Raw genomic sequence first — 13,478 nt, 5'->3', positions numbered from 1 at the left:
AGCGAATAAACCCGTTAAGAGGATATGATTAACTGCGCGCCACAGCTCTGCATTTAAGGGGTCCCTGCTGTACCTTTAGAGGGGTTTTATTTTGCAGGGCAATCGGTGACAGCAACTGGAGGGAGCGAGCAGCTGGGTGCTGCCCTGCTCTGCAGGCACCAGTACAGCACTGGGATGGGGTATAGGTGGGGTGTGCCCATAGGATGCTCCTGGGCACCCTGAATGCTGTGGATGGAAGGTTCTATAAACCTATAAAATGCCCCCTAGCTGGGTGGTTTTCATGCTGTATAATTATTTTCACCATTATTTTTACCCAGAGCTCGGAGGATAATACAAAAGAAATCACCGTGAATCATCACTCAACTTCTTAAGGACGTTGTGCTTAGCGGGTGGCGTGCCACATTTTTGTTTATGTTCTCCAAGACCACAAGTTACTGGCATGGAGTTCTAACCAGGAAGAGAAAAAAAAAAGGAAGGGACAGAGCACTGCTTTGAAGCAGCAACTGAAGATGCAGGAAGAATGTGAATTTCAAATTCTTCATCGCAACAATTCCCTCCCCAAACCTCGAGTCTGAAAGTGAAGGCTGCCCAATTGGGAAGCCCAAAGCTGGCACGTGACGCCAGATCCCAATTAAAAGGGCTCTAATTCTTGAGCCCAAGTATCCACAAAAGAGCAAAGCCCTCGAATTATTTGCAGAAATTATCTGGAGGACAATTTTGAATGATGAATACGATGGGGGACATCGCAGTCGCTCTGAATGCTTAATGCAGCTACAAAACAATTGCGGCCAGTTTGCGAGTGGAAAAGGGGGGGAAAAAAGCACAGAATAAGGCATTTCTCACAGCCCTTCCACCACCAGCCATCTTTACATAGGAGCAGTGCCCTCTGAATGATGCGTGGATGGGGCCATGCCTGGAGCTGCACCCTGTGGCTGGGGATGATGCAGGACCATGAGCCTATAGTCAGGAGGATCGCTGTCACACCACATCTGGGCTCTGCGATGGGAACCAGCACCTGCAGGCCTGGAGCAGGGAGGTGGGATCCCAACGGGCTGCAACCCACCTTTGCCAACCCTTCCTGAGTCAGGCTCTGGCTCTGCCCATAGAGCTGCTCCCACAGCCACGATGGACACTACAGCACAGGGAGGTGATGGCTGCTTCACCCTGAGCCAAGCTGCAGCCCTTTGTGAGACCTATTGCAGCAGCACACTGCATCTCCAGCACTGAACTCGAGACACCAAACCCATCCCAAGCTCATTTCTGGGGGGTACAGATGGGATTTGATGATGCAAAATCCACCAGTCGCTGCCTGCAGAGCCTGCAAACACCACTCACGTGGGAGCCGTGGGCCTCTTCCTGCCCGAAATCAGCACAGCACAGCAACACTCTGCTAGAGAAGGAGCCCCACGCAGCCCGGTCAGCTGACATTGGAGGGGTAATGAGAGGTTACGGCCGGATCACGAGGCACACTGACATGGCATCTTCCCATTCTGCAGAGGAAAGTCAAGCACAGAAGTTGTAGGAGTCCTGTCAGACTCCGAGTCTTCTTCTTGCTGCAGCTGGGCATGCCAGAGTTGGCTCCTCTCGCTTCCCTTTGAAATGAAAGTGGAAGGGAGAAGCAGAAAATGCTCCATTTTGGGAGCAAGATATGAAGTCCTTTAATGTTTTGGCTCAGAAATTCCTCAAAGCTTCTGTTGTGACACTCTGAGCAAGTCAAGGCCAGATCTCTCAGACTCTTTCCAATTCTGGATGCTCCCATCAATCTCGGCCTGGATGGAGGCACCAGGTGAGCCACTCATGAACCAAGCATCATTATCTGTCATTAACTCACCTGGAAGCTCCAATTTCTTCCATGCTGTTCTCCTGTGGAGCAAAGCTCCTTAAAAACAGGAAAAAGCCAACTATCCACCAACAGCTTTCCAGAGGACTCCAATAGCAACCCACACCAGCAACCTGCACCAAAGGCAGGGAAGGCCATCATGGAGGCTTCAAGGTTTTCTTCTTGTGCTCCTTTATTTGTAGTAGATTCCCTATGGGGCAATGCTAAGAGCTCCACAGAGACCATCCTGCTCGCTGCTGCTGCTCCAGGTGCTGGTGCTGCATGGCGGGTGTCTGCTCCACATGTCCATGGAGAGCAGAGTCCCGTCATTAAGCCGTGCCCAGGAGGGAAGCAGTGCTGCTGGGGGAAGCAGTTTGGAGGATGGAGGAATTTGAGGAAGATGGAGAGCAGCTGGAATCCCACGGGCTCTGATGATTGTCTGATGGCAACGGTGGTTGCCGTAATTGCTTTTTGGGATGACTTGTTGGGATAATGAGTGATGGTGTCCCCTGGCTCTCCTCCAGCCCTCTCTTGTTCTCATGCTCACTTTGAACATGGGGAAACTGAGGCACGGAGCTGAAGCTGGAGATCCGTGAGGCTCCAGCAGCAACGCAGCCTCAGCAATGGGTACCCACCCCAAGCAGCCCAGACCTCTCCTGCTCCCCCTCCATCACCATCTTGACCACCCTGAGCCCCCACTGCCGCTCCCCCTCCCAAGCCCCATTTCTGTCTCCGTGCCCTACAACCAGTGCTGCTGATCCCCCCGAGCCCTGCCATGGCTGCTGACACGGGGCGGACAATGACATTTGCTGCAGGAGCCTGACATTGAACCCAGCCAGTCAGAACGGCGGCTGCGGTGCTGGCAAGGGTAGCAGCTCCGCTCCAACACCGTCAGCGAGGGGACAGGAGAGGGGGGGGAGAGGAAAAAAAAAGCCGGAGCAGCAGCCAGACAGCTGCCTCTTCCTCCTCCTCCTTTTGTGCAGAAATGTGTTTTTGTTTGTCAGTCAAACAGATTGTTTTCTCCTTCTTTGCAGGCCAATTGTTTCTGCTCCTGCAAGATAAGGGATTGAAAAGGGCTATATTTTTATGGCACCGAATCCAGGCCCTCCGAATTGGAGGGGAGACATCAAGTGGGAGGAGATTCCTGTTCAAACCAGCGCTCCTCTCCCCCCCTTCCACTCTCCAATCCTATTTCCACCCCCATTTTCCCTTTCTCTCCTTCCTCCTCCCGCCTGGAGCTGCCTCTCAGCCCTTTGCTATTTAATCTCCGCGTCTCCGGTGGGCTTGGGAGCTTGACGCAGCTCCGTCCTCTTTGCACCATCTGCTGAAAAAAGCCCTTCTGTCCCCCAGCACCCTGCCCAGCCTTCCCTGAGAAAGGGAGAGCAGAGCAGCTGAGTGTCCAGAACAACAACAACCAGGAGAAGGTTTCCTTATCTACATAGATTTTGCCCCAAAAGCACTTTGGAACACGTCCCCAAGCCACGTCCTTGGAGCAAGTCCCCAAGCCATGGAGCTGGAGCAGGTCCCTGCTCCATCAGGCTGGAAGTGATGGTGATGCTGCATCCCAAGGCTGGACCAGTGATGGGAATGCCATCCCAAGCACAGCCCTGCTCCCATGTCTGACACTGAGGACCAGAGCACCGTTTTGCCTCATGTCCTGGTGGGGTAGAAGCCTGAGAGGGGGCAGCTCGGCTCATACCCATCTCCTAAGCCTCTCAGAGCTCAGGCTTGAGGTCTGAGATCCACTCAATTAATTTTGCTTTGGCAAAAAGTCCATTTTTATTGCTATTTCATGCCTTCAGTATAGATTTTCCCTGCTCGTCTCAAAGGGATAATAAAACCCGACTCGTTCTTTTTATAAAAGTCTCGCACTCCCTCTCTCACCAGGCTCTGTGTTCCCCAGCTAGAGATGTAAATTTAAAGGGGAAATGCTGTCATTTAAAACAAAACAAAACCAAAAAAAGCAACTCAGAAAGCCGATCTTTGAGCACATTCCAGCTCTCAAAAATGAGGCCGTGCAGCCAAAGTTGAACCCGGTGTGGGTCCCATGCGATGCCGCCTCCCAGCAGCTGTACCAGGGGACCACCCCACATCAGCAGGGCTGAACTTATGGGCTTGGAGGATGTTTCCAGGTAGAGGAACCCCAGGAGAGCTGCATCCATGAGCATCCCCATAAGGTCTGCATCCATGAGCATCCCTGTGACCAGTGGTTAAGGGGAACCCTAATTGCTCTGCCCCATGCCCTGCTGCAGGGACATGACACCGGTGAGTGGCAGCCACTGCTTGGGGACACAGTGGTACCTCCAGCTCTGGTTGGCCCCCTGGAACTGCCAGCACCGTTGGGGATGGCTCACACGTTTTCTCCTGCCCCATCCATGCGTCTGATGTGGTGACGTGCACCGACTTGCACGTCACATTGACTCTCATTGCCTTGGCGAATCCAAAAGCAAATCTAACCCGGAGCAAGAGGAGCCCTCCACGTGCCAACGTCTCCCCTTCTCCCCTTCCTTCTACCTCCACAGTGCCCATGGCAAGATGAAAGCTGCAGCTCACCCTGCTCCAACCAACAGGGGCACAGGGCAACCCATTCTTGGACAGGAAGGAGGGCAAAGGAGAAAAGGAAAGAAGGCAAGGAAGCTCTGGGCACAGCACGCCTGGCCCTCAGCTTAGGGCAATGAAAGCAAAGCTGTGCTGCTTCCTCTGAGGGCACTGCACTGAGCATCCTTCCCCAAGCTGCTACCAAAAATAACTCTGCAGCCCCACGAGGGCCGTTCTGACAGCTCCCACATTGCAGAGGTGCTCAGCTGGAGTGGCCCATTCTCCTGCAAAGCCCTGGCCAGACCCGGCCCCGCGAGCTGGCAAAAACCCTGGGTGAGCTGTGACAACCTCTGCAGCTCAGGTAGAGGCGAGAGATGATGAAGACTGGCTGAAATGCCACAGCACCAGAGAGAGGAACACCCCACAGGGGCTGCTCCTGCCACCCCACGTCCCCCCTCACCTTGGCACGGAGCGAGGCCAGGAACCAGGTCAGCGGCGCTGGTTTCCAGGCAGCAAAGGTTGGGAAGAGCAGAGGATCATTTAGCAGAGCGACAGCGAAGGTTCAGAGCAGAGCCTTCAAATTACACGCTACAGAGCACTTTTCCTGCCTAAAAGGTCTCTGAAATGACGGTGGCGGCTCTGAAACGAAGCACTCTGTATGCAATCGTTCCCTGGGGCTTGCAGAGGAGACAGGGCTGCGGGAGGAGAGGTAGCTCTGCAGTGCCCGGCACCGCCGATGTATTGAGGCACAGCCGGGTGCTTCCCTAAATCTCCCTGTTGGTTTCTACCAGCCGTGATGTTTTTATTTCTTTCTTTTTCTATTTCTTTCATTTCTCACTTCCTGCCATCAACTCCACACAGCTCCCAGCTGCTCAGCCAGGCTGTGGGTGACCCCAGCCCCGCACACAAAGCCCCTGCAGCAGGTTCCCTGTGCCAACAGAGAGCTCCGGGGAACGCCGTCCTCTCCATCTCCCTTAGCTCCTTCCCATCCTTCTCCCGCTGCCTCTCAGCAGCTCCAGGTCCATTTTCATCTGGCACTGACAGATACCAGCAGACACGCTCTCAGCGCGCACCTGAGTGTGCAGCCCCTGGGCACTGCATGCAGTCAGTCTGCACCTCTGCCACCCACGTCCCCTCCTGTGGGTGACAGCTCTGTGTCTGCAGGGCCACCGTGGCGCTGCTTGGCCACCCGGGGGGACACACACTGTGACCCCAACAAAGGCACGATGGCACGGGGCAGGAATGCTCTGCAAAGAACACAGCAAGGAAACCATTCCCAGACCCTCCAGGAAACCATTGCCAGAGCCTCCTTGAGGCTCCGGTGATGCCCAAGCACCCTGTGAAGGTGTTGGCATCACCACTGCCTTTAATTCACACCATGTCCCAGGAGCAGCACACAGAAGAATCAGCCCCACTGCTTTGGGGAGGGCAAAAGCATCATTTTGGGGAGGTCACCAGAGGACAGCACAGCGAGGGGACCACGGGTAGGAACCTGCAGCCGTAAGAGATGCTGCAAAGCCAAACACACTCACATCTAAGGATGGCACCATCACGCCCCGCTACAGCTGGGGGGAAAGGAAGGTGCACCCCAGCAGCTCCCTGCTCTGACGTCAGTGCAAACCTCCAACAGGTTCACGACGTCAGCCACCCCATCACAGCCGGACAGACAGCCCCCAGGATGCCAACACTGGGACAGGAGCACCCACAGCTGCACCAGGGCCACAGATGGGAGACAACGGGGGGGAGGTGCTGACTGTTTCCAGGAGAGTAATAAGAAGGGGCACGGGGGTAATGGCAGCTGGAAATCAGCTCTGGCACAAAGGCCCAGATGGGTCATGGGGGTCCCAGCCCACGTTGCACTGGGGGGATTCAAACGTACAAAGCTGCACCCTCCTGGCTTTGGGGGGCTTCTGAGGGCAGCAAGGGGCTCTTCTGCTGGCACTGAGCTGCAGCCAAGCTCGTGCTCAGGGTGGGGGGTCCAGGGTGGGATGGACGTGGTTGTGAATAGGAGCGGAATGCAATGGGAGCACAGCCTGAATGCAGAGCAGGGGCACGGGGATGGGGATGGAAGGGGAAAGGGAAAGGAGAAGGCAAAGGGAGAGAAGGAGGAGGGAAAAGCAAAGGGAAAAGCAAAAGGAGGAGGAGGGAAGAGAATGGAAAGGGAATGGAAGGGAAATGGAAGGGAAAGGAAACGGGAAAGGAAAGGAGCGGGGAAGGAAAAGGGAAGGGACCGGCGCTGCCCCCGCGGCTCAGGGGGAGCAGAAGATGCCGCCGCTGCCGCCAGCGCGGAGCGAACACAACGCGCGGCCGCCGCTCCCCGCCCGCTCCGTTCCGCTCCTCTCCCCGCTCCGCGCTGCGGCTCCCGGGCCCGTCCCGGTGCAGCTCCCGTAGCGCAGCGGCCTGCCCGGACACCCTCCCCCCGCCCCGGCCCCTCTATCCCCTCCCACCCGCGGTGCCGCGGCTCTTACCGGGCGGGCCGTGCCCCGCTGCGTCTCAGCGGCGGCGCTGGGCGGGGGCGGCCCCGGCGGCTCATCCCCGGGCGGCCGCTGTCCGCCGCACCGCGCCGTGCTCAGCGCCTCGGCGGTGTCAGCGGGCGGGAGCCCCGCGCGGCGCCGGGAGGGAGGGGAGGAAAGTCGGGGGCATGACCGAGCGCCGTCGGAAGTGCACGAGCGCCCGCAGCCCTGACCGGGACCGCGGCGACACCTGGCGGCGGGGAGCGCTGAGAGCCGAGGGGAGCGACGGGCGTGACGGGCACCGAGCGACGGGCCACGGGCACCGGGCATCGCAACCGGGCACCGCGGCGGCACCGCCCCGTGCCGGAGCCCGGCGGTGGGTGAGCACCGGGCGTGCAGCACGCGGTGCCGGGGGTACGGCCGGGCTACGGCGGGCGCATGGGAGCGGGCGGTGGGCGATGGGGGACCCGATGCGGGTAACGGGAAGATTGACGGGCTGTGCGCGGGGCAATGGGCACCGAGGAGAGGCCGGGGGCCGCTTTGGGAGCGGAGCTTTTGGGGGGGGGGACGCGATGGCACCGCGCCCGCTTGGCCGGCTGAGCACGCACCGGGGAGGAGCCGGGGTCAGGGAGGGGGACGAGAGCAGGAAACGTATTAAGTGAGGAAAATTGGCTGCAGGCAGCGCCGCTGCCGAGTGCTTACTTGGTATTTTCCTCTCCGTCAGGTGTCTGTTAGAAGCTCTTGCCGGTTCGCAGCTGCAGCTCGTTAACTCTTTGTGTCCCCGGGTGCTCGTGCCAAGCGGGGGGCACCCAGGACCCCTCTGTTTGCGGCCCCGTTGCTGACAGCTTTGGCCGCGGCAGCCCGCTCAGGTATTGTGATGGGCGGCTCGTGGGCTCCCTCAGCTCAGCTGCTGATTTATTATCCCCCCCCCCCCTTTTTTTTTTCCCCCTTCGAAAAATAAAAGCCTCTCTTATTCCCGAACACGAGAGCCAGAGCGAAACTATGAGGAAGTGCCCTGTTTGCAGAACATGCTGTGAAACGCACAAAGGAAACGAAGGGAAAACAGCATTTTGCACGTTTTTCAGCCTCATTTCAGCCGGGACTTGGAAGCACAGAGGGGAAATCTTTCCCAGCAGGATGTACAGAGCGGGATGGGAGGCGGGAGGGGGCTGGGGGGGAGCATCCCTCTGGAGTGGGGCCACCTGCGTGATGGGACAGTGATATCCCCGGGGTGTGGGGTCCCTGAAGGGCTGGAGCAGCACAGGCAGGTTGGGTTGGAGGCCTTTTAACACCGACAGCATTTCTTTCAAAAAAGACTACAAAAAAAAGCTAGAAAAAGCCCTGTGGAGTGCGCCTGGTATCACAGATCCCACTGACCCCCCCTGTGTAAACGGGCTTCCCCGGGGGAGTGCACTCCCATCCCATTGCAGCGCTCCCACGCAGCTCCCAGATCTGAGGGTGTTTTTCAGAGCCCAGGGCCGAGGGGAGGATGTGCTGCTCTCCTCCTGGCCTCGCGCTCTGCCCTTTCTCAGGAACCGGCCAGATTGTTCCCATTAGGAGAAGCCAAAGCTCCAAGTGTTTGACCGTGGCCAGGAGAAGATTTGCTGATGGTTCTCCGGAACAATGTTGAACGAGGTGCTTGGCGTGGAGAGATCCTTTTATGGTCAAATTAAGGAGAAAAGCTTTGTGGATTTGCATCTGAAGTTGATTGATATGTGGCATTAATGCACACGCAGATCATTTTGTATCGCTGAGCCAGGAAGAATTTTTATTCGGGGTCAAAGATAAGGGCGATGTGTTGGGATGAAATACGCGAGGTTTGATCTGTGTCACGGGCAGCACATTGCTCTGTGCTGGGCAAGGTGACAGCACGCCCACATCGGGCACTGCTCTCCTTGCTTTAAGTGCTTTGGGTTCGTGCCTGATGCTGTGAGCAATCCCCTCACCATCACTTAACGCCAGGATGCAGTTCCAGCTTTCTCCTCGCATTGCTCAGCCCCTGCAGGTTGCTGAACGCAGACGGGATTTAGAGGAGTGCAGGATGGAGGCTGGGATGTGCCGGCATCTGTGCCAGACATCTGCTGCTCCCTCGGCACCGAGGATGTGGGCTGAGCGGGGTCTCGGTGGTGCTGGTTTTGTGGCTGCCAGGTTGTGGGGATGAGAAGCTGGGGGTTGATTTCCTAAATGCGTGTGAGCACACGGGGCTGCTGGTGGCTGTTGTGACTCCCAGCTGCTTTGGTGGGGGCTGGCAGCAGGAGGCGAGGCCATTCCTGCGGCCAAAGGAGTCCTAATGAGAGGGACCGGTGTGACATTCATCAAGCAGTCACCTCCTCAAACTCAGCAAAAACCCATTTGCATGCATTGAGGTGGCGAGCTGCATCCCGCTGTGCAATGCTCTGATGTCCCTTCTGAGTCGGGTCCTGTGGGTTGGGGGCATGGCCGTGACCCTCCTCCTCCTCCTCCTCCTCAGCAGGCGATGGGAAGAAAGGAAGGGGAAGGAGGAGGCAGCAGCACTGAGGAGCACGATACGCTGTGCTCCGTCCCCGCTGCGTGGCCAAGCAGCTGCGTGCAGGGCTGCAGGGGAAGCCCGGAGGGGTGGAAGGGGACAGAGGCGTGGGGCAGGCGGAGGCCACGTTGGGTTCTGGAGGCTGCGGTACGTTGTGGGGATGAAAGCGGCCCCGGGGCCCCTCCCAGCGCTGCGATCCGGCTGAAGGCATTGCGCTCGGAGCCTCGCCACTTCCTTCTTGCACCGAAAATGGTACAGAGATTGAAAAGAAAAAAAGAAAAAGGAAAAAAAAAAGCAAAAGCGACAACACAAAATCCAGCCTCCCCCCCTCCCCCGTCTCCACCACCCAGCACCATCCAAGAAAGGCAAGATCTTGCCTAAGCCCGGAAGATGTCACCATAGAAACAGAAATCAGAGCCACTCCAAGGATGCTGCCGCCTGGGAAGGCGATAAAATGTTTTCTATCGATTGCTGTCGGGAAAGTCACTGCTGATAAGGCAGCCGGGGAGAAATGGAGCGGGGCCGCGGGGCCGTGGGAGCTCTCTCTCCAAACGAGCTTCCCGATGGTCCCCAAGCTCCTGCTGTGCAGCATTTGGGGCACACGGGGTTCCGGGGTGGTGAGCGGGAGGGCCGGGCAGCGTGGTGCCCCCAGCCCCATGTCCATCACTGGGTTTGGTCCCCGGTACCCATTTGTGCAGCGGGACCCTGTGAGCATCCCCAGCATCGCCCGCACAGCACAGAGCATCCTCATGGCTGCAGAGCAGGATCGGCCCCATCGCTCTTCCCAGGGCATAGCTCAGCGCCAGGGCTGCCTTGCGTGCCCTTTGAAGAGATGGAAAATCCTATTATCTGCTCATTCTTCTCGCAGCGTGAAATCTCAGAGCATTCAGCAGCAGCTGAGTGTGGTCTGCCGCCCGCAGCCTCTACTCCCACCCACACGGGGAGGGCTCCAGGTCGTTGCAGACACATCCCCACTGCATCCCATCCCGTGGGGTCCCCCCTGCATCCCAACCCATGTGCCCCCCCTGCATCCCAATCTATGCATCCCCCAGTGTATCCTAACCCATGTGTCCCCACTGCATCCAACCTATGTGTCTCCCCATCACATCCCAACCCATTGTCCCCAGTGCATCGAACCCATGCCAAGAGGAGGCAGTTCTCTGTTATTTGCTCCTTGCAATGGGTTCCAACAAGCCTCCAGCAGTGGGGTGCAAGGGATGGGGGCTCAGGAAAGCAGAGTGAGGGCTGAGCCTCCCCTTACAGCCCTTAAGGAGCTGCGGCTGCACAAAACCTCACATCATTAGGGTCGGGAAGGTGGGAACCCATCTTCCATCCTCCAGCCCCGCGGCAGCTTTCCTGCCAGTAATTGGCAGCAATAAAAGAAGCAGTTAATCCCGGGCAGTGTGGGATGCAGGCACACGGATGTCTGCGGTAAAAGGCACCCTGGCAAGGAGGAGCTGGGGAAGAATCTGCTCCTGGGCACAATTTGCAGCCCCGGAGAGCTGGTTGGGTGCCACGGGGAGCGTTTGCTGGGGATTTGGTTAATGATGCAGGCACAGCCCTACAACTTGGCCCTTGCTCAGCCCTGGCTGGCGTGAGCTGGGGCTGTTTGGCTTGAGCTTAGCCCAGCTGCTTTCCTCTGGCTGTGGGTTTCTGCTGTGCAATAGGAACAAAGGAGCCCTTAGTGGGGGAATTTACCTCGGGGTTGTTGGTTTTTTTTTGGAGGGGGGGTAGGAAGGGTTAACACAGGTCTTGTTACCAGGTTATTTTGGGATGGTTGTGCCGAACGGTCTGCAAGAGGATTTTTGTGCACATGGGAAGATGGAGTTTAATCGATATTGACAAGAGCCGTTCACCAAAGCACGCTCTGTCACTAATGAAAGCCAGAGCTGGTGGCTCCCCAGGGAAGGACGGTGTTGGGAAATGGGGGAAGGAGCACTGGGAAAGTCAGGGCTCCCTCCCTCACACTGCTATGATGAAATCAGGCTGCGTTTGGCTCTGATTGTCCTGGTCTGGAAAGTCTTTGCCTTGAAGGTGCAGGATGCCCAAGGCTGGAAATTGTGTATGTGATGCACAGACCCCAAATCTGCCTGGGAACACAGCATGTGGGGGAGAAACCCAACCTGAGGGCCAGGGGCTGCTCCTGGAGCAGGGAGAGCTGAGCAGGACACGGTTGGAAGGAAGGAAGGTTTGATCCCCTGCCAAAGCCCACACCATCCGTCCAAGTTCATGCCGGCAGATAATGAGCTTTAATGAGCAGGGCCACACTAATTGGTAAGCGAGCCCAGAGCTGTCTGTGGCAGAGGTGAAGGAGGAGCAGCAGCAGCACTGGGGGAGGTGGTGGTTTGGGAGCAGAGGCTCTGCCTGCCTGCATGGGGCTGTGAGTGGGCTGAGCAAGCAGGAATCCCAAGCAGGGTTTGCAGGTGGGATCATAATCAGGGTTTGCAAGGGTCTGCCCAGCTTTGCAAGCACCACCACTGTAAGAAGGGTAGGAAAAAGCAGCATGGGGATAGTCCTGCCTGCTGCTCCTGAGGTCTTTAGTGAGCACAAAATGTGACACGAGGAGTTTTGAGGCTTTTGCATGATGAGAGGATGTCAGTTTGTGCCCACGGCCTGTGAGCTGCAGCAGGGCAGGGTTACAGACTTATGGCACTGACAAGGCAGCCCTAATCGGAGATCATTGTAAATTCTCCTCTCAAATGGAGTGGAAAAATGCTATTAAGCTAATATAGCATCATGGGGGAAGGATGGACCGCCACCACAGTCTCTGGGGAATTGCGGCCATAAGAAGGGGAAGGAGCAGGAGGTGAGGGGTGGGAGGGCAGAGCGGTGCTGGGCTGCTGCCTGCCTCAGTTTCCCCAAAGGGCTGTAGGATGGGGAGCTCTACCCCAGCAGCTGGGAGCCCCTTGGGCAAGGTGCTGGCTGGAATGGGACAGGGTTCACTATTGGGTGAAGGGGACTTTCCTTATGGCTTTGTGTCTTTTAATCTTCTGCCACCAGCATGGCAATACCATTCCTAAACCTCAGCCTGCTGCTTCCTCCTGCTGACCTGCTCCATCTGCTCTCCTGGTTGCCTGCAGCTATTCTGGCTATTTGATGTGCAGTGCATCTTTCTGTAGCTCCATCTCACAGCGCAGCTGGGACAGTCCCTTGTCCCCATGTCCCCACCTGCTTGAGGCACTCAGAGAACAGACAGACAATGAGTGAAGCCAATGGGGTGAGATCTGCTCTGCACCCCAAAGACTACAGCTGGAGAACTGTGAGCTTCATGACCAGCAATTAGCAGGTCTGTCATTAATTGTGACACTCAGGGCAGGCTGGGTGCTGCTTGGGGACATCCCAGCCCCCAGGTGATGCAGGTCCCCAGGCTGAAGCTCTGTGCCTGCAGCACAGGGTGCAGCAGCAGCCGTGCTCCCTTCCCAACACTAAGTGGCAGCCTCTGCCCGGCTTTGGGGCAGCCCCTGGCAGCACCCAGGGCAGAGATGCAGCGAGCTCTGGTGCTGCACCATGGCATGGGGCCTAGGAATGCAAACTGGCTGTAAGTGCATGGGTACAGAGTGCATCAGGAAGGTGTTGGATGTTATCCTCACTTGGCATGGTCACAGGTGCCAGGGTGAGCCCTGCTTGGGTTCACTTCACGTTTTGGACTGCAATAAGCAACACACAGATCTGGCAGCTCTCATTACTGTGCTGAATTGGGGCTCACCATGCACTGGGCAGTGCCTTGGGGTCAGAGTATCCTGCTTTCAATGGGAAAATAACACTTGCTGCAGGTATTTTTATGAGCTGGTGTCCCAGTGTAGTGATTTGCAGAAGTTCAGGGGCACAGATAAGTGCTGGAAGCTGCATCCTGACCATGCTGTGTGCATGTGGAGGTGTGGTGGGCTTGTGCTGACACTTGCTGCTACATTTCAGCAGCACAGGATGGGGGAAAAACAATTCCATGTCCAAAGTGAAGGCTTGATGGAAGCCATCAGCTCATCAGCATGACCCAGCAGCGCCTGCTCCCTCCCAGCATCACCTTTGGTGCAACACCAAACTTTATCCTTGGGAACTGCACCATACCTGCCAGGAAAGCCATGTGCAAGCTTCACTCAGTCCATAGCACAGCACACCTCAACTCCACGGTCACCCAGAGGAGGAAACGTCACCTGCAGGGCTG

General features: G+C 57.1%; 1 protein-coding gene and 1 long non-coding RNA gene across 3 annotated transcripts in view; one reads left to right on the top strand and one right to left on the bottom strand.

Moving 5' to 3' along the window:
• Positions 1–7,614, bottom strand: part of RAI1 (retinoic acid induced 1) — a 59,887-nt gene extending 52,273 nt beyond the window's left edge. Inside the window, exon 1 of one of the 2 annotated variants that reach the window (XM_015876641.2) lies at positions 7,513–7,614. The gene's annotated coding sequence lies outside the window, so the exon portion shown is untranslated. Of the gene's footprint in view, positions 1–6,825; positions 6,933–7,512 lie in introns of those variants that run through there. The other variant, XM_015876640.2, reaches the window with a different exon arrangement.
• Positions 7,077–8,557, top strand: LOC116654088. Its single transcript, XR_004308971.1, has 2 exons — positions 7,077–7,190; positions 7,535–8,557. It is a non-coding gene; the product is annotated as an uncharacterized LOC116654088 (long non-coding RNA).
• Positions 8,558–13,478: the final 4,921 nt, after the last annotated feature.

The sequence above is a fragment of the Coturnix japonica genome, chromosome 14, assembly GCF_001577835.2.
Source record: "Coturnix japonica isolate 7356 chromosome 14, Coturnix japonica 2.1, whole genome shotgun sequence".
Lineage (NCBI taxonomy): Eukaryota > Metazoa > Chordata > Aves > Galliformes > Phasianidae > Coturnix > Coturnix japonica.
This window is presented reverse-complemented; position numbering and strand designations above follow the sequence as displayed.